The 21,664-nt window shown below is 43.3% G+C and overlaps 1 long non-coding RNA gene across 2 annotated transcripts; it reads left to right on the top strand.

Moving 5' to 3' along the window:
* The first annotated feature begins 951 nt into the window (after positions 1-951).
* Positions 952-17,469, top strand: LOC147031166 (uncharacterized). Of its 2 annotated transcripts, XR_015056702.1 has the most exons (4): positions 952-1,308; positions 9,024-9,096; positions 15,391-15,595; positions 16,674-17,469. It is a non-coding gene; the product is annotated as an uncharacterized LOC147031166 (long non-coding RNA). The 2 variants fall into 2 exon arrangements; XR_015056703.1 differs by lacking the exon at positions 16,674-17,469 and having other exon boundaries at positions 15,391-15,736.
* Positions 17,470-21,664: the final 4,195 nt, after the last annotated feature.

Below are 21,664 nucleotides of genomic sequence, written 5' to 3' on the forward strand. Positions count from 1 at the left end.
TTTCAATTAGATCGGACCAGAGGTTGTCGAGAAACAGCGGTCACAAACAGACAGACAGACAGACAGACAGAGATTGTTGGAGTAATAGATAGATGGGATACTGCACTGTACTCGAACCTGTAGCTCTCTCCGTCGGTCTTCGTCCTGAGATGATGCCGTGTATCCTATTTAATTTTTTTTATTTTATTACAGTTTGAAGTTGGTAATTTGTGGACACCTTGTATGAATAAAAACAATCCGAATCGAATCAAATCCTGCCATTTAAAGGACTCGAAAGTCCTGATAAATATCACCAAGACGTGGGAGAGAGAAGCACAGATCAACGTGGTGACGCAAATACGATCGAAGTGATGTAACCGGAAGTGACGTGGTGCTCCGTTGCGGAATCCTGGAGGCCGTCATCGTCGTTGCCGTTGGTGAGGTAAAGCTCATGACGTCACACCGCCTTGAGACGACAGACGCCGCTGTGATAACCTCGGCATATCGACTCCAGGGCACTTCAAGTCTCTCAGTATGTGCGTTAATCCTCATTGCCAGTGCGATGGAAGTGAAACATTGCGCTTTAAAATGGATTTAACTCTCCGTCCAATCCGGGTTTTTACCACACGAGAGCGGGTCTGCGGGTTTTCACGAACCAATCGCCATGATGCGTTGTTGACCGAGTTCACATTTCTCTGCTCCTCTCTTCTTGATTTAGCAACGGCTAACCGATTGTGGAATAAAACATTAATGATCGAGCATGTACGTAACGGACACGAATGAACACATCACCTGAAAACCGTTCCACTCACACAGGAAAAACGCCCCAAAATTAAATAATCAATTCCCTAAATTAACTCAGCACTCTACTCCACTCCTCGAGCCCCCCGAGCCCCTTCTCCCTCCTTCACGGCTCTCACCGAATAACGGATTAGTCGAACTGAAAGAAAGGAGGCGTGACCTTTTCAACCAATCAGGCCTCGTCTCTGTCACGCGCCTCTGTCTCGTTTTGTTGCGTGTCGGGTTTCTTGTCCTCGTTTCGTGCTGAAAGGACTTCGAGCGCCGTGTTCACCACAAGATTTTGAAGATAATCCCTTGTGGCGACACGGAACCGCGTATTGCTGTGAGCAGCGGGAAATTGCGACGGAGAATGAAATACAAGCTGTGAGATCAGAACGAATGAAACACGAGTTGGGGAGAGGGAACAGTTCGGGTGTTTGTGTGTGTGAGGAGCCTTGGGTACGCTGCATGGTGGAACACTACGCTCCCAGATCCTGGGTCTCGCTTGTCTGGCGGGTTCGAAGGTCCTTTGAAGGCCGAGGATTTCACGTGAGTTGTTTCGTTCCACGATCTCCAAACTCGTTCGAAATCGATGAACCGCGGATTACACTTACACCGCACGCAACGCACGAACCTACCGCTTTGCGTGCTGGGTATCCGTGCGGAAATCATGGGTATCCGACATTCCTGGGCTGTCTGTGAGTATCCATGGGCCATTCGTGCGCTATCCAGGCTCTATCTGTGGATATCCGTGCTCTATCTGTGGGTATCCGTGCTCTATCTGTGGGTATCCGTGCTCTATCTGTGGATATCTGTAGGTATCCGTGCTCTATCTGTGGGTATCCGTGCTCTATCTGTGGGTATCCGTGCTCTATCTGTGGGTATCCGTGCTCTATCTGTGGATATCTGTAGGTATCCGTGCTCTATCTGTGGGTATCCGTACGCTATCTGTGGATATCCGTGCTCTATCTGTGGGTATCCGTGCTCTATCTGTGGATATCTGTAGGTATCCGTGCTCTACCTGTGGGTATCCGTACGCTATCTGTGGGTATCCGTGCTCTATCTGTGGGTATCTGTAGGTATCCGTGCTCTACCTGTGGGTATCCGTACGCTATCTGTGGATATCCGTGCTCTATCTGTGGGTATCCGTGCTCTATCTGTGGATATCTGTAGGTATCCGTGCTCTACCTGTGGGTATCCGTACGCTATCTGTGGGTATCCGTGCTCTATCTGTGGGTATCCGTGCTCTATCTGTGGGTATCCGTGCTCTATCTGTGGGTATCCGTGCTCTATCTGTGGGTATCCGTGCTCTATCTGAGGATATCCGTGCTCTACCTGGATATCCGTGGGTATCCATGCGATATCTGTGGGTATTCATGCTCTGTCTATGGATATTCGTGCTCTATCTGTGGATATCCGTAGGTATCTGTGGGTATATGTGGGTATCCTTGCTCTATCTGTGGATATCTGTGCTCAATCTGTGAGTATCCATGGGCCATTCGTGCGCTATCCGTGCTCTATCTGTGGGTATCCGTGCTCTCTCTGTGGATATCCGTGCTCAATCTGTGAGTATCCATGGGCCATCCGTGCGCTATCCGGGCTCTATATGTGGGTATCCGTGGGTATCCGTGCTATATCTGTAGTTATCCGTGCTCTATCTGTGGATATCCGTGCTCTACCTGGATATCCGTGGGTATCCATGCTCTATCTGTGGGTATCCATGCTCTATCTGTGGGTATCCATGCTCTATCTGTGGGTATCCATGCTCTATCTGTGGGTATCCATGCTCTATCTGTGGATATCTGTAGGTATCCGTGCTCTATCTGTGGGTATTCGTACGCTATCTGTGGATATCCGTGCTCTATATGTGGGTATCCGTGCTCTATCTGTGGATATCTGTAGGTATCCGTGCTCTATCTTTGGGTATCCGTACGCTATCTGTGGATATCTGTGGTTATCCGTGCTCTTTCTGTGGGTATCCGTGCTCTTTCTGTGGGTATCCGTGCTCTGTCTGTGGGTATCCGTGCTCTATCTGTGGATATCCGTGCTCTATCTGTGGATATCCGTGCTCTACCTGGATATCCGTGGGTATCCATGCGATATCTGTGGGTATTCGTGCTCTGTCTATGGATATTCGTGCTCTATCTGTGGATATCCGTAGGTATATGTGGGTATCCTTGCTCTATCTGTGGATATCCGTGCACTATCTGTGAGTATCCATGGGCCATTCGTGCGCTATCCGGGCTCTATCTGTGGATATCCGTGCTCTATCTGTGGGTATCCGTACGCTATCTGTGGATATCCGTGCTCTATCTGTGGATATCCGTGCTCTATCTGTGGATATCTGTAGGTATCCGTGCTCTACCTGTGGGTATCCCTACGCTATCTGTGGATACCCGTGCTCTTTCTGTGGGTATCCGTGCTCTATCTGTGGGTATCCGTGCTCTATCTGTGGATATCCGTGCTCTATCTGAGGATATCCGTGCTCTACCTGGATATCCGTGGGTATCCATGCGATATCTGTGGGTATTCGTGCTCTGTCTATGGATATTCGTGCTCTATCTGTGGATATCCGTAGGTATCTGTGGGTATATGTGGGTATCCTTGCTCTATCTGTGGATATCTGTGCTCAATCTGTGAGTATCCATGGGCCATTCGTGCACTATCCAGGCTCTAGCTGTGGGTATATGTGGGTATCCGTGCTCTATCTGTGGGTATGTGTGGGTATCCGTGCTCTCTGTGGATATCAGTGCTCAATCTGTGAGTATCCATGGGCCATCCATGCGCTATCCGGGCTCTATATGTGGGTATCCGTGCTATATCTGTAGGTATCCGTGCTCTATCTGTGGATATCCGTGCTCTACCTGGATATCCGTGGGTATCCATGCGATATCTGTGGGCATTCGTGCTCTATCTATGGATATCCGCGCTATATCCGTGGGTATCCGTGCTCTATCTGTGGATATCTGTGGGTATCCGTGCTCTATCTGTGGGTATCCATGCTCTATCTGTGGGTATCCATGCTCTATCTGTGGATATCCATACTCTACCTGGATATCCGTGGGTATTCGTGCTCTATCTATGGATATCCAAAGGTATCCATGCGCTATCTGTGGATATCCGTGGGTATCCGTGCGCTATCTGTGGATATCTGTATTTACAATATAATATATATTCTGAGATAGGAAATGTGGGAGGGGATCATTATATATATATTTATATATATATATATATATATATATATATATATATATATATATATATATATATACACATACATATATATATATATATATATATATATATATACATATATATATATATATATATATATATATATATATATATATATATATATACACAGTCATGCGCCACTTAATGACGGGGTTACGTTCTGAGAAACGCGTCGTTAAGCGACGTCGTCGTTGTGCGAACATCATTTTTTTTTCCATTTTCGTTTTCGAACATCGTACTTACACAAACATAGACACCAAAGCTATATGGTGGAGCCTATTGCTCCTCGGATACAAACCTGTACAGCACGTTACTGTACTGAATACTGTCGGCAATTGTAACACACATCCAAGAGACAGAAGACGCGTTCGATTTACCTTTGTGCTGTTCATGACGGCCATCGGTGTTGTTCGCAGCAACTTACAACCTCCTCTCGCATCGATTATAGAAAGATGAATGAATAGCGTTTGGATTTTATAAATCCGTCATCATTGCATCGATGTTATCATTTACATATGAATAAACGAGAACCTGTCAATTGTGATATATTTTCGGAACAGTGCGATTGTTTTAACAACATAAAAAGCTTCACAGAAAATAAACTTGTGTTTTAATTGACGAACAACAACGATTTATTCGTGGAATTCTTCAATTCAAAGGTAATTTACTTGCTCGAAGGCAAACGTAGAAACATTGGTTCAGTTTGAAAGCCGATTTCCTTGAATCCCGATTTAGCACGACCCTGTTTTTTTAGCGATGACATTTATGGACCTCAACGATCGCATTATAACAGGGCCACACTGTCGTTGTTTATTATCATTATGAGGTATTATGTTCTGTAGAGTGTACATAATTGTATGTGCTATTTTTATACGAGGCTACATCACTCAGCGATAGGAATTTTTCAGCTACTTTTTTTTTTTTTTACAGAGCTGGCAGATCCGTCGTATATTCGTGGGGCGGCTTAGCCCAAATATTCAAAAGAAGTGTGCATTTTGTGATACAAGCACCAAATTTGGCACAAATGTACATTAATATGTTGCCAACATTTTCAGATATTGGGCCACTTGAAATTCTCTCTTTATGTCCGCCATATTGGATTTCAAAATGGCCGCCACTTGAAATCTACATTTGCTATTATCTCTGGACGTAATGCAGAGGACCTTGATTCTGGTATCTAAATGTATGTTTTTGGGGGCAAGGAATCCAATGGTAGTGGCTATGATCCGGCACTCACACAGTGATCCGGCACTCACACATGATCCCACACAGTGGCCATGATCCGGCACTCAATGGACGTCGTGAAGAATGCTGTGGAACACCTGAATCCTGGACAGACACCAGTGGTCACCGTTGATCAGCCACTGTTTGCTTTGGCCAAGCAGATACAGTGGAAGTGGCCAGAGAGCTATGGTGAAGACCAGATAGTGGTGATGTTTGGTGGCCTCCACATGGAGATGGCGGCACTGAGGACACTGAAAGGGAGTGGTTGGGTGCAAGCACTTGTGCAAGCCGAGATTGCGACAGCAGGGACAGCAGACTCATTCCTGCGAGCATCCCATGTCTTGCGCACAAGAAGAGCACATCAATTGACTGTAGCAGCACTGTACATCCTGCAACACCGTGCCTACAACCACTACTGTCTGGGAGAAACCAGGGATGCAGAGGACCTTTCGGAGTTTGAAGACTGGTGTTGCCAGAGAGGAGAAGACATCCCCCAGTTTCACTACTGGGCAACCGTGCTGGAACTAGAACTGTTGGTTCTAGTGTATGTGCGTGTTCTCAGGCAGGGATCGTTAATGATGTACCTCGATGCTCTGACAGAGCTGGTCCCCTGGTTCCATGCACTGGATCACACCCACTATGCTCGGTGGATACCAGTGCACCTGAAGGACATGGCCGAGCTCACCATCAAACACTCAGATATAGCCAGGAAATTCAGGGAAAGCCACTTCACCGTTCAGAAAACACAGAGGGTGTTCTCTTCAATCCTGATTGACCAGGCACATGAGCAGAATAATGCCTGCATCAAAGGAGACAGTGGAGCAGTTGGGCTCACTGACAACCCTAGTGCCCTACATCGCTGGATGGTTGCGGGACCAGAAGTTGCCAGGGTGATCGAAGAATTCCAGGATGGGAACCAACACTGGAGACGGCAAACAACAGACACACGTCATCATGATCAGAAGCCAAGTGTACAGGCCTCATTTGTGAAAGATGTTCACTCTCTCGTCGGTGTCATAGAGGAGATGGGCAACCCATTCGAGGAGGAGAGTCAGGATGTAGTCAAACTGGACACAAAGGAGATCGCAGATCCTGCTGCTGTGGAGACCGTGATGAATGCCAAGAGGGTTGGCCAAGAGCAGTTCGAGGCTTTCACCAGAGAGTGTCTGTTGGACAGAACAAAGGCAGTGGACGCACCCATTCCTCGTAACAAGCTGAAGGTGTTCAGCACTTCCACTCCAAGAAGCCAGAGCATAGGTCAGCAACAGCTCGCCTACATCAATAATGACCGTGAACTCTTCGCACGCCTGTACATTGGCTGCCAGACGAGGGATGGTAACCTTGAGGAGTTCTTTTGTCACGAGAATCAAGCATGTCCTCCTGCATTGTCTGATGGTGGAAGCCTCTGCACTGGTACCAAGAGTGATCTCCTCACATGCTTGGAAGAAGTCTCCGACGCAAAGACAGAGACTCCTGTCACGACCTGTATTGTGCTTGATGGAGCAGCCATCGTCCAGATGCTGAAGCCGGCTGCATCAAAGACCTTTGAAGAGTATGTACAACAGATCTTCATCCCATATATGTCCACAAAGCTGCAAACAGTGTCATGCCTGGATCTGGTCTGGGATACTTACCTTGCTGATTCACTGAAAGGTAGTACACGTGCAAAGCGGGGACAAGGTGTGCGGAGACGTGTGGTGGCTGCCGCAACCATACCAGGAAACTGGCAGAACTTCCTACGAGTGGACAGCAACAAGACCGAGCTGTTCAGGTTCCTCTCAGCAGCTCTCATGGAATGGTTTGACCAGGAGGACAAGCAACTCGTCATTACTGATGGAGAGGCAGTGCTTAGCAAGCCACTACTGCCAGATCTGACCTCACTCGCCCCATGTTACCATGAAGAAGCTGACAGTCGGATGTTGCTGCATGCATCTCATGTAGTCCAGCATGGACACCATGCAATACTGATCTGGACTGTAGACACCGATGTTGTGGTGCTGGCAGTGTCCCTGGCACAGGAGTTGCAACCAGAAGACAAACTGTGGCTGGCATTCGGAACAGGCCAGAGTTTCCGATACCTAGCAGCACACGAAATAGCAGCTGGATCGGGACGAGAGAAGGCTCGTGCACTGCCAATGTTCCACGCTCTAACTGGATGCGACACTGTGTCTAGTTTTCATAGACATGGCAAGAAGACTGCATGGGCAGTCTGGACGGTACTGCCAGAACTCACTGAGGCGCTGCTGCTGCTGTCCTCTGCACCTCGTGACATACCAGACGATGCAATGCGCATCATCGAGAGGTTCGTGATCCTGTTGTATGATCGAACCAGCAAATGCACAGACATTGACAAGGCCAGGAGGAAACTCTTCGCAAGGAAGGACAATGTGCAGCTCATCCCTTCAACGAAGGCAGCTCTGGAAGAACATGTCAAGAGGGCAGTGTATCAAGGTGGACATGTGTGTGTTCAGATACTGCTGCCAGCACCAGAGCTCCCTCCACCAACCAACTGGGGTTGGTCAAGGACTGGAGAAGGACAGTACACACCTTACTGGACCAGACTAACTGAGGCAGCTCACAGCTGCATTGAGCTGGTTTCTTGCAAGTGCAAAAAGGCTGCCCTTCAGTGCACAGCCCTCTGTGTGTGTGAAGGGGACTGCACATGATGATGAGTCAACAACATACATGTACTTGTAGCAATGCTGAACTTGTTAACATGACACTGTTTATGTACACGTATCTTCAGTACCGGTATATACCTAGCCTCAGATACCAGTACACCGAGCCTCAAATACTAGACCATGTAGCATGTCATTATTATACCTAAGATATTTACAGAACGAAGACATTCTTTTCAAAGTATTGTGTTGAATCCAATATTTGCCAAGATAATTTCCAAATAAAATTATATAACAGACTGCGATAGATAATATTAAGTTGAAAATGGTACCATTGGATTCCCTGCCCCCAAAAACATACATTTAGATACCAGAATCAAGTCAATAGCTGCATTACATCCAGAGATAATAGCAAATGTAGATTTCAAATGGTGGCCATTTTGAAATCCAATATGGCGGACATAAAGAGAGAATTTCAAGTGGCCCAATATCTGAAAATGTTCGCAACATATTAATGTACATTTGTGCCAAATTTGGTGCTTGAATCACAAAATGCACAACAGGTTTGCTATGCTGCTACACTATATGCGATTCGTCGTTGCCCGGAACGTCGTTAAGCGGCGCATGACTGTATATGTATGTATATATTACTAAAACTCTCATCTTGTATGTATGTTTGTGTGTATGTATATGTTCCCGAAATACAGCCAAAATGGTACACGATAGCTCAAAAATATTCGGCCCACCTTACTCACCATTTGCCTGCGGTGTGCAATATCAAGTTTTGTTCAAATCAGGCAACGAAAAATTATTAAAAAATCAATTCCCGATTCAGTCAAGTTTTCTTCGGGAGAATTTGATCAATGCAAACAACCTCAGCGGTATACTTCGCTGGAGCTATCTTTTTTATTTATTTATTTTAAATATTTTTTTTTTATCAATCGCTCTCACAATGGGAATCCAACGGGTTCACGGGTCGTCTCATGTATGTGTGTGTATATATATATATATATATATATATATATATATATATATATATATATATATATATATATATATATATATATATATATATATATATATATATATATATATATATATATATATATATATATATATATATATATTCTGTGATTAGGGAGGGTTTTGAAAATGAAGTGCTAATGCTGAATGTTGTTTTATTTTCAGGGCTCATCATGCTTTTACAGAGAGTGCGAGTCCCATGCGTACATGGATGTAAAATGTGGCTCCAAACGTTAAGGTGAGCTTAAGAACAACAGCATTTATTAATTTATGTATTTATTTTAAGTAAAATTCTTCCTAAATGTTTCTTGCAGATCAAATATGCTGGTAGCACCCACCACCATAACACTTATTTTAGTTGTTACTCAAATTACCAAACCCGATTTACACGATGGATCAGTGTGACATCACTGTATAGTTATCTCTTTCTTCGTTTGAAGCATGTGTCTCCAGATTCGCATAATTTCTGGTGAGCACCGTTGTGTTGCTGATGCAGTGCCCCCTGTTTGTAATTACAGCGATTTGTAATTCGATCAACGTGCTAAGGATAACTCCCCTTCTCTTCCTAATAGATTCTCTGGGATTTTTGACATCCATTAACAACCAGTGGTGGCACAAGTTTAATGTCATTGCAATAGATGGCACACACGTTGATATATTGCCCTACATACAAAACACCATGGTGACAGTTTATAGCTGGATCAGGATTCAAACTCGGGAGAGACAGCTCAAAGGGGAGTGTGTATACCTGTAGTCTCGTTTGCCAGCCTTACCATAGATTTTAAAATGAATTAATTTCCACTCTCACCTTTGCCATCTATACCATTTTCTGGTCTTATTTCAAGTCGATCTAAAATGTCCGCTTGCTTTTTACTCCCATGCTGTACACCTAAATCACAAACCTATGTATGACATCAAACTACAAGTAAGATGGCTCGACCGAGACAAGTCGGTGCAAAAGAGACGACATGAAAATTGACTGCAATCAGGCACTGAGTAGCACCACCACAATAACACTTACTTTGAATGCAATGAGTGACTGCACGAATTTCTCAATAGGCTTTTCATTTACCGTACATGGAGCTGAACGGTTTTCCTTTAAATGTTGCATGTTGCTTTCGGAAGGAATATAATTCATATTTTGAACCTTATTACCCCGTGCACACCAAGTGAAAAGCAGGATTTAGCAATTGGTTCATCTCCGTTCGTCCGTCTGTCTTATCATTGTATGATCGAGGAATAACTTATTTATATTGAATGTTATATTTTGAACATGAAACGGAACATGAATACGAAAACAATTTGCTGTTTTTCCGTACATTGGCAAAGAATTCAACCCAATCACACACACGCAGAGAGGAGTGAGATAATATTTTTACTCGAACTGCCTGCCTGGCTGTCAAAACAAAATTGAGAATCATTCCAAACAGGAAACGTACTGTTTTTAAGGATGTAATAATGGACACATACAACCCCATGTTCTGCATTTCACCCCTGATGCTTTGCGCGCTCGCAACCATTCTGTTTCCCATCACTTGTATCATCCGCATCAACTGTTCGATGCCCGATGGCTCTAGCAGGACCGATCCGCCGCGATCGGTCGCGGTTTCACTGGGGACCGGGGAGGGAATTTGATGGGGGGGGGGTGTCAAACGCCGCCACCCCCGCCGCTGCGCCCATTACGGACTGAGTTCGGTTGTGGGGGATAGTGGGGATAGTCGACCTGCATGATGGTTTCGTCCTGGGCCTCTGATTCTATTAACTTATTCTCTAAACCCACCTACCCCTGCTCACCTTGAGCTGCCATTTTGCGTATCGGGAATAAAAAATTTGCAACGCTCGCAATTTAGTGGAACCGTAGGGTCGCTTCGCACACCCTTGATCCGATTCCGTGAATTTTGTATGGAGGCGGAAAAGTTCTTATCCCGCTCCTGGACACCAGTGTTGCGAATTAGCCGGTTGGGACAGCCACGCACGACCGCTTCAGCCTAAACGCAGTCGCAGGCCCGCCGAAACCCGGAATTCAGTTGTAGCTTCCGGACAACTCCGGAAACCTGCTACAGATGCCTTAACGCACCATAAACTGTCAATATTCTGTCCACGCGGTACAGGGTTAATCGCCGAATCTCGATATACCTAATTATCCATGCAGACAGAAATACCGAGAATTTATACCTCAACAGAACTTGTACGGAAACAAGCCGCTAAGCACGCTTGTTCCGTGTGCAATGACGAGCGGTTTTAATCGCCAACTTCCGTCAGACCAATTACCACTTTAATTTGGCTTTAATAGCCGGCTAATTTCCCGAACGCGCCGTGGAAGTCAATGGGAGGAAATGACGCAACGAGCAGATTGACATTCAAACAATGGGGACATTTATTGATACAGGCATGCAATCAATGGGGGAAGGGGGCAAGATACGAGCAAAGCCTACAGCCGATGTTTATCTATTATGTACAGGCATGCACTTAATTCAGTTCCACTTAACCACACAAGGTTCCACAGAACACTTTCATACAAAACCCCCCTGAAAAGAACAGGGCTCGTGAGTCTTTATTTCCACTTGGAGCCTGGATGACCAGAGGCTCACAAGAGGCCGGGCAGGCTACCTTGCCGCCCCTTGTGACGGCTCGAAGGTCTTCGGGTCAGTGACCCCTGCTGTCCCTGGCTTGGCCCTCGTGTCGCACGCGGCGGCTTGATCAGCTTGGCGAGTGGCTTGCCCAGTTCTCCTTGGTCGTCTGGCCTTCACCGCGGCCTGGGCGTTTGGGCCTGCCCGGCGACGCGCTCGGAGGGGTGAACGGGTCCTTGCTCTTTCAGAGTTGATGCTCTTTAGGACCCGTTCACTCCTCAGCGTCACTCGACCATCTCAGGGCCGTCTGCCTGGACCACGACGCAGCTTGCTTGACTCCGGCTGTTCGACGCGATGACTGCACCTGCCAGACAGCAACGAATATCTCCTCGATCAGCGTCACACACACCTCGCCCGACACTCGACTCTCCAAGCTCCGCCCGTCTCCCGAATTAGCCTCAAACTCATTCGAGCTCCTCCCTTATATTGGCCCGAGGTGAGCCGTTCTTTGATCTCTGAACCTGAGGCCGGGCTCCGCCCACCTTTCACCTCCGACCTCTCACCCCTGGTGACCCTCGCGGGAAACCCCAAGTCTGACGTCACCCGTGTGTTTCGGGGAAGTCGCTCTGTGATCCAGTTATGCAAATTAGGTTCGCGCCGTGGCGCACAATGGCGGCTTGAGCAGTGGTGGCGTTGGGGAGCGTTGCTTGGTGAGGAGTTTTGTAGGATGTGTCGAAATTAAAGACAGAGAAAGAATAACGGCTACCTCAAAGATTCACAGCCCGGCACACGAATGATTCCCTTTACACATTGGTGGGGATTCTAACCTGAAACACTTACTTATCGAAATAACTGATCTTCGTGGAACCTGAATGGTGTTTTGTGAATTTCCAAAACCACAACAATATACATATATGAATATATATTGTTACGATTTGGAAGCCTTGTGCACACAGACATTCAGGTCCCCATAGCTCAGTTATTTTGATAAGTAAATGTGGATAGATAGCTACCTTTCCCTTGTTTAATGGGTAATTAAATGTTCATGCGCTGCAGAGTTATTTTGATAGTCAGGGCTTTCTTTCATTTTTTCCAACCCTTATAACTACAACAACACGCCTTCACCACGCTTGCTCCCACCATCCTCCACCGGCACCATTGAACGCGTGCGTGTCAGCACGTACGTGGGCGGAGCCCACATAGGAACATGTGGCTCTGCTTGTTTGAGGGGCGGTCCTTTGCAAGAAGGCGGGGCCGTAACACGTGGTCCTCCCAAGGAGAGAGGGCCACGCATGAGGGGACCGCGCGGGAGAACGACGAAGGCGAGGAGAGCAAATAATTGCGGCAGATTTGCTCGAGCGCGGGGAGGAAGAATTCGCGCCCCGTCTGCTCGCATCTCGCTGGTGCCTGGTTCCTCTGATCGCGTCTCGCTGGCGCCTGGTTCGTCTGCTCGCATCTCGCTGGCGCCTGGTTCTGATCGCGTCTCGCTGGCGCCTGGTTCTTCTGATCGCGTCTCGCTGGCGCCTGGTTCTTCTGATCGTGTCTCGCTGGCGCCTGGTTCTTCTGATTGCGTCTCGCTGGCACCTGGTTCTTCTGATCGCCTCTCGCTGGCGCCTGGTTCTTCTGATTGCGTCTCGCTGGCACCTGGTTCTTCTGATCGCCTCTCGCTGGCGCCTGGTTCTTCTGATTGCGTCTCGCTGGTGCCTGGTTCTTCTGATCGCCTCTCGCTGGCGCCTGGTTCTTCTGATCGCCTCTCGCTGGCGCCTGGTTCTTCTGATCGCGTCTCGCTGGCGCCTGTTTCTTCTGACCGCGTCTCACTGGCGCCTAGTTCTTCTGACCGCGTCTCGACGCTGGCCTGGTTTGCTCGTCTCAGCCAAACTGCATGAGGCGGGAAGGTCCATGTCCTTCTGGGTATCCATGTTTGTGTGTCTGTCTGTGGGCTCGTCTGTAAGTAGAAATCGTTAAGTGCTTGCTGTTTGTACCTTGCATTTCTTTATATTCGGTTTAATTCTGCTCTGTGTTTCCCCTTTCCCTATTTTAAATAAATCCCTTGTTGAATGTTTCAGCTCGTCCTCCTCCTTTCCTCCATTGGCTTTGCACGGTGCGTGTTAGGGGATTAAAGAAGGCAGTTGTTGCCGTAGTGGTGGGCATTTGGACCGACAGGACTTTGGTAACCATCCGCTCGGGTGACGCACGGGTCGAGCACGCATATGGCTCGTCCCTTACGAGTGCCGTCGAGGGTGTGAATCCTCGGTAGCTCGCCACGTGGGCCTCTAGGTATTTTGAAGTTTGGCAAATAACCCTGTCCCACGTGGCTGATTTCTTGTTGATTCACGGTCCTGTAAGGGACCCATACCCTCGGACTTTTCCGAAAGGTATGATCTAGATTCCGGGTGTTCGGCAGAGTCGACTCTGCTGCTCCACCTAGCGGTCCTGCTCACAACCGACGTCCGGCTCCACAACAATATATATATATATATGTATATGTATATGTATATATATATATATATATATATATATATATATATATATATATATATATATATGTATGTGTATATGTATATATATATATATGTATGTGTATATGTATATATATATATGTATGTGTGTGTATATATATATATATATATATATATATATATATATATATATATATATATATATATATGTATGTATGTATGTATATATCTATATATATGTATATGTATATATATATATATATACATGTATGTGTATATATATATATATATATATATATATATGTGTATATGTATGTGTATGTATATATGTATATGTATGTGTATATATATATATATATATATATGTATGTGTATATGTGTATATATATATATATATATATGTATGTGTATATGTGTATATATATATATATATGTATATGTGTATATATATATATATGTATATATATATATATATATATATATATATATATATATATATATATATATATACTAATGGGGTGTGTTTCCCCATTGTCTTGGGTCACTGACCTAAATTTGATTTTTTTCCATTTATTTATTTTTATTAATTTTTTTCATCTTTATATTTTCATATATGAATGTTGTGCGACGATTCTGTGATTTTCCCCAGTGTATCCATTTCGATGTCTATCAGCACACAAAATTAACGTGCTTCCCCATTGTCTCGGGTCGCTCACCTGCATTTATTTTTCATTTTATTTTTTTTATATTTTTTTCCCCCTTTATGTATTTATTTATTTGTTCACGTATGAATGTTGCTTGACTATTCTGTGATTTTTCCCCGGTGTATCAGCTTCAATGTCCATCACCACAGAAAATCACCGTTTGTCTCGGGTTGTCACCTGCATTTGACTTTTTCATTTATTTATTTATTTATTTATTTGATTTATTATGTTTTCATATATGGTTGTTGTATGGCGATTCTGTGATTTTAATTTTTTTTCCCTGGTGTACGGGCTTTGATGTCCATTGCCACAAAATATTTCACCTTTCTATGTCACCCGGAAAATCCCCATCTTTCTTATCAGTCAGTCAGTCAGTGGTTTGAAAGAGCTTTATATATTAGATATATACGCACATGTACGTATGATGTCAGAACCCACAAATGTAATCTTTAAAGGGGAAATTATTGACAGGCCAGATATTTATTATGACTATTAAATTGTTAAGCTCCCATTGAAGTGTTAGAATGAACGTTGAAAGTCGCATCACATATATTTTGTGTTGTTGTGTTGTCGAGCCTGCACTGGTGCCATGCGTAGAAACCGAGGCACTTGGCATGATGTCCAATTTTAATTGAAGTTTGTTTTGCAAGTTTGATATTGCAGTTATAAAAACGTAATGCCGATGAGAAAAAAAAAAATAAAAACATTGTGAAATGTATTTCAAGTGAATGTTCAAACCGTTGGGGGAAACGGACTGCACCGCACCTAAAGCTCATATTTCCAATTTTCTGGTATGCAGGCTCACAGCAGCTGCCCCTCGGTATTGGTTTCTTCCTGGTGGTTTTGTGGCTGTTCATACCACGAGTTACAGGAATGGGGACCGGTGGAGATGGTCTATCGGCGGGAGACAAAAGTGGTCGATGCTCACCATTGGGGCGGGGTTCAGCACAGCCCTTGGCTTGGGCCTCTACGTATATAAATTGCGACACCCTCCTCCTCAAACGGTTGGAACCACATGACTGTAATTGTAGAATTATTAAGGGTTGAGATTACAGTCCTTCAGGGATGCTTTTGATTGTTTATTTGCTTGGCATTCATTTGTAATCCATTTTATCAGTAAGAGGAAGTAAAAATGTTGGTTGAAATCTCTTTCATTGGTTCCATCGCTAATTAACCCCCTCCAAAATGACTTTACCACTACCTTTAATTGTATTCCTCATGACACCATAACTATGTGGTAGTTTTATGGTGAACACATGACAACCTAATAGGTTTACCATTCCTATCCTTAACTAACTTCCTCCAGTAGATCCATCACTCTTGGATCAGCCTTCTGATTATTTAGCCTGTAATCTGTATCCATTTGTAGTCACTTTCCCTTCTAATTAGTACTGGCCTGGAAGGCCTGTCCTTCATTGAGGGATTTGAACATCTTTGCATAATTGGGGGGAAAAATGGTTGTTGTTGTTTGTGTGCTCCTTCCATGTCCGTCATGCTTTATTCTAAAGAGTTCCTGCTGTCGTAGAATTATAAAAATGGTACCGTTGGAACCACTACATGAAGCTCCAGGTCCTGCTACAGTAAAAGGATTTTTTGTTTGATTAAACGGACATGGCATTTTTCAACTTTGACATTTTTGTTCCGAGTAAATTGATTACTGGCTTCCCAACGGTACCATTTTTATTTTTCTACAACGGCCAGAACTCTTTAGAAATCGGTGTGACACACTGACAGATGCTGCTCCTTTTAATCATGGATAAAACAAGAAGATTTCTCACTTGTTCTTTTGTTTGACTACCTGCTTAAAACAATCTCTACTTCTGACACTCATGATTGGTAGTTTGTAATTCTCTCTTACCAATTGTGCCCTAGAGAGTCTGGCCCTTAAAATGAAAATTCCCCTCAAGTACAGATCTAGCCTGATTGTCATGTGATCACCTTGAGAAGCATGCCACTTTGGGTTTCCAAAGCGAGTTTCGACCAAGAAGAATCATAACAATGCAACGTGGTCGTAATTTATTTTCTTGTTAATGTTGTTTGCATATTTGTCCATCTGTGCACCTCATTCTACCCTGTTGTCAGTTTGTCTTACTGTCCAGCTCAATGAAAGTATGCTCATTGGAAGAGCTGTCCAGCGTTTCCGATGAGCCTTCACCAAGATATAAAAAGTCCACGGTAAATATCGGTATGTGTGTGAAACCACACTCGATGGATAAAATAATCCAACTGACATCAATGAAGTAAACTGACAAGTTGTTACATGCTCTGTCCCCAAGTCGCTCGTTTTATCTCTGCAATTCAAATAATAATGATACATTTAAAAAGTTTGCATTTTAAATAACATAATGGCTTCAATAAAAGGCACTGGTCAGGTAGTTTGAATTTTCGGGCAACCTGTGCTGACTGGAGCCGTCTATTCATTACATATAACAAAAGTACCTGTTCCCAGTGATGGGAAAAGGAAGCAACTTTATTATTATTATTTTTTTTTAAAATATACTTAATTCAACAAATCATATCAATTCACATGCATACAACGTTTGAAGTTTCTCGTTGTCAGCTTCATGGAGCTATGGTGCTGTCAAACACACATGTACAAACACAAACACACAGGCTATTTTATTAGTACAGATTAACCCAGCCTCACTGATAATGTTAACAGTCTTCACTAACTTTACAACCTTTCTTCCAGTGTTGTGCATTTTCGAATCCCCTATCCTTAACCAGTCCATGTGATCGGACTTATTACCCTCGCCAAAGGAGAGGATATTGCATTTGTGTCTGTCTGTTTGTCCACACAGACGTGAGTATGTGTATTAATTACATTGAACCCTTTAGAACCCCCAAGACCCTGTAAGACCCCTAAAACCCTTCAGACCCTTTCGGACCCTCAAGACCTTAGACCCCTAAGACCCCACAGATGCCGTTACACCCTTTGGTACCCTTAGACTTCAAGGACCCTTTAAAGCCTCTTATACCCTTTAGAATTCCGAAGACCTTAAGACTCATTTCTATCCTTTAGACCTTCACACATTTTAATACCCTGTAGACCCCTTTGACTTTTAGACCCTTTTTCGACGTTTTAAGACCCTTTAGACTTCTTTGACTTTTTAAAACCCTTTAGAGATTGTAGACCATTTAAACCTTTTAATACATTTCAACATTATAGACCTTCAGACCATTTGACCTTTGCAACTTTTCAGACCTTTGACCCTCACACATTTACAACTACGTATACCATTTATACCTTTCATATGTCCTTCCATTTATTTCCACACATAACAAGTCCTGGCGAGGGAGGGTCTGCAATTTCTGATTTCTCTTTCTTCTTGTTACTTGTAATGATAAAAACGATAATCACAAATTTTGAGTTTATGTTACATCATTTGATTTACTGAAGAGATTTGTGACAATCTTTTCTTTTGTTTGTGCTTTCTCACTGTAACACCCGAAAGCCCGTACAAATTATATCTTTTTAGTTTGATAACTAAGCTTAGCAGAATTCGATTTTTATTTTTAAGCGGTAAAGCCGCTTCAATATCTGACTATTTCCATCCGTCCGACGTTTCCTTCAAAAATGAAGAAGTAGAACATGTCAAACATACGGTGTTCCCACTATAAATGGATGTGTGTGTGTCATGTTTTTTTTGTGGAGTTCCAATTAGAGCCTTCTCATGTGGAATGTGATGCACTCAAATGATCGTCATGATTTCCCGAGTTAATTAAGCGAATTAATTGCAAATAACCCGGAAGAATTCTCATGTTTTAAATGCACGCCATGCGACGGTGTATAGAGCAGCTTAATGTGCCCTTCCACAGCATGGCATTCTACTTACAAAATAAAGATAATGATTACATTGTAACAAACCATATATTAATTAATACTTATAAAATTAACAACAAAAATAATAGTTTCATTTGGCAAGAATAATAACGAACGTATAATCCCCGCCCTGGCCCAAGCACATCTGCGTTTGGTGAAAGGCAAACTAATGCTCAAGCAGCACAGCAGGCAGGTATGCAACAAGGCCTTGATTGAAGACCAATAAGAATTTGATCCAATAAACCAGTGGTCAGCAACCCAAATAACAAGAAGAGCCATTTTTTCAAATTTGATCATCAACGCGATATCTAAAGAGTCGCAATGCACATAAACCCTATTTCAATAATTGAATAACAGGACAGACACACACATTTATTTTTATGCCTCTGCATCAAGGGTGCTGGAGGCATTATGTTTCCTGGTTGTCCGTCCGTCCGTCCGTATTTTCGTTTTCACGATAACTCAAGAAGAAAATTGTAGAATTTCATCAAACTTGGTCAAAAGGTAAAGTAAGACAGGGTAATTAACTGATTAGATTTTAGGCCAGATATGATAAAGGTCAAGGGTCAAATATGTCAATACTCAAGTGTTTGTGCGGGAGAGCGGAGGCATACCCGTCGACTGTGCGCAGTCGAATTACTCTAGTTTTTTTAAATGCAATACATGTTTATTGAGTTGGTATCAATGAAAGGGGCCATTAAATTTTCTTCAGTACATCGAGTCAGCTTACCAATATTTACCTCCGCCACCGAAGGTGGAAGGCGGATCATGTTTTCACCCCTGTGTATCTGTTTGTTTTTTCTGTCTGTCTGTGTGCAGCGTATCTCAAAAGGTTGTGTTAGGATCCGGATGAAATTTTGTAGACATGTTCGGTGTGCGACAAGGACGAACTGATTAGATTTTGGTGAAGATCCGGATCCAGATCCAGCTACTGGAATTTTAGAGTGATTCTTCATCGTTGAGAGATAGGGCTACAACGATATATAGCACAATATCTCAAAAAGTTGTGGACGAATTCTGCAGAAATTTGGTGGACAGGTTGGGTGTGTGACAAGGTCGAATTGATTCCGTTTTAGTGAAGATCCAAATCCACATTCAGATAGCAGATTTTTTAAATTAATTAAGTGATTCTTCACCATTGAGAGATGGAGCCAAAAACGATATGTATATGTATACATATATATATATACACATACACATACACATACACATACACATACACATACACAATACACATACAGTATATACATGTACAGGATAATTCGAAAATTTATTGGGCCCGATATGTTCTACTCATCTAATGGATCAGGCATTGCATGGCGGGTGTATGCGCTCTACCAAGTGCCCTTCTAGTTTCGTGTGATTTCTCCTGTAGAGTTTCTTTGAAGAGTCTTCAATGTTTGGACAGTGTGCTGTTGTTTTCATTTTCAAGCAGGACTTTAAACTCACCTCATTCAATCGGTTTCTCGGTGTGCTTTTTTATGGAATTCATACTTGAAAATGCTTGCTCACACAGGTAAGTCAATCCGAAGATGGACAGAATGCCAAATTCACATCTCTTCATGTTAGACCAGGGTAGATCTGTGCCTTTCTAGATTTTCGAGTTTGATCACTAAGCCTCTGAATGTAGAACTCCACATGTCGTTGTCCTGCAAATTGGCCAGTTCAAGTTCTAGTTCTGCTTGGTCTACTCCTGTAAATGCTGAAAAGTTGACTTCAGAAGTGTCTGCTTCAAGGGGTTTCAACACAAATAATATAGTTGCATTTTCCTTTCTGAATTCTTGAAATCGCCCTGTGAAGGCTTGCATTTCCAGTATCACATTTTTTAGGTTCTCTGTGTCAAGTTCACAGTATGTCTCTCGCAAACAATGCTCGTTTTCACTCAAATGATAGCACCTCTTCTAAAAGCTAGTGAGCTGTGTTTCCCTTTCTTTGCAGCTTTCTGTTAAGGCAATTTAAAAGTGAGGTGATGTCCACCATGAAGTGAAATCTCTGTGTACACACACACACACACACACACACACACACACACACACACACACACACACACACACACACACACGTTTGTTGGTCGTGACAATCTCATTCCGAATCCCTCTTGAACATCCCTCATAACTTGCAAGTCAAGCCTCCAAGTTTGGCAAAAGCAATTGCCAAAATAAAATAATGAGCAAAAATTCACCATTTTAACTCCTATTTTAACAAATGTAAATACAATAATGCGGTGCACGTTCAGTTTGTTTTCTTTGTTGGTACTCCAAGATGGTGGACAGCAAACGTGGTGACGTCACACGCAAGTGCACCCTCTATCGAAGGGGAGTTATCGAAACATCACCTCGTTTGTTATTTACATACAAGTCATTGATGACGGGATTTTTGCATACCTGCCCAGTGTGGATCAGGGTGTCGCTAACTTTTTAGAAGGGGGGGGGGGGTTCGAATGGTAAACTGAGGCTGCAAAATGGGTTGAAGCAATAATATTGTCGACAAGATGTCGAAAATAACCGCGTAATGGAGAGCAGGCTGTGCGCGGAGCACAATGTGTAAGTCTTGCTCACAGAATTTGTCAGTAATCGGATATATTTTCCTGTTTATTACTGCCAACGTTCTCAAGTATTATTTTGTCCTTTCACGATACTCACAAATATTTTTCTGAAAATTAATTTATAATGGTAAATAGGGGGATTTTATTGATCAGGCTTGGGAGCCCCACTTAGGTCCGTAAAGTGCCGCAGGTTGCCGACCCCTGCAATAGACCAATGGGCCCACTAGTATTTCTAAAGAGTAATTCTATCATCATAATCATCATCATTTTGGTTTTTTTAAGAACTTCAAACACTCAACAAGGCATTCCAAAGACTGATATTTGTCAAATTTACAATAATAGACCAAACTCACAAATATATCCATATCCAGAAATAATAATCATCATATAAAATTACATGAATATGTATATTATGCATTGAAATAAATGTATGGAATAAAAATGCAAATTAATCAGAAAGCAGAAATATAGAGAAATTTTACATGACAACAAAAGGTGTCCCAGCTCGGAGTCCCTATGGCTCAAAGCTCACTCAGCCAATTCGAAAGGGTAATTATAATGGGTTCTCAATGGTAATTATAATGGGTTCTCAATGGTAATTATAATGGGTTCTAAAGGGTAATTATAATGGGTTCTAAATGGTAATTATAAATGGTAATTTTAAAGGGTTCTAAAGGGTTCCAAAGGGTAATTTTAAACGGTAAT

The sequence above is a fragment of the Eptatretus burgeri genome, chromosome 3, assembly GCF_056783735.1.
Source record: "Eptatretus burgeri isolate ZD-2024b chromosome 3, Ebu_testis_v1, whole genome shotgun sequence".
Classification (NCBI taxonomy): Eukaryota; Metazoa; Chordata; class Myxini; order Myxiniformes; family Myxinidae; genus Eptatretus; species Eptatretus burgeri.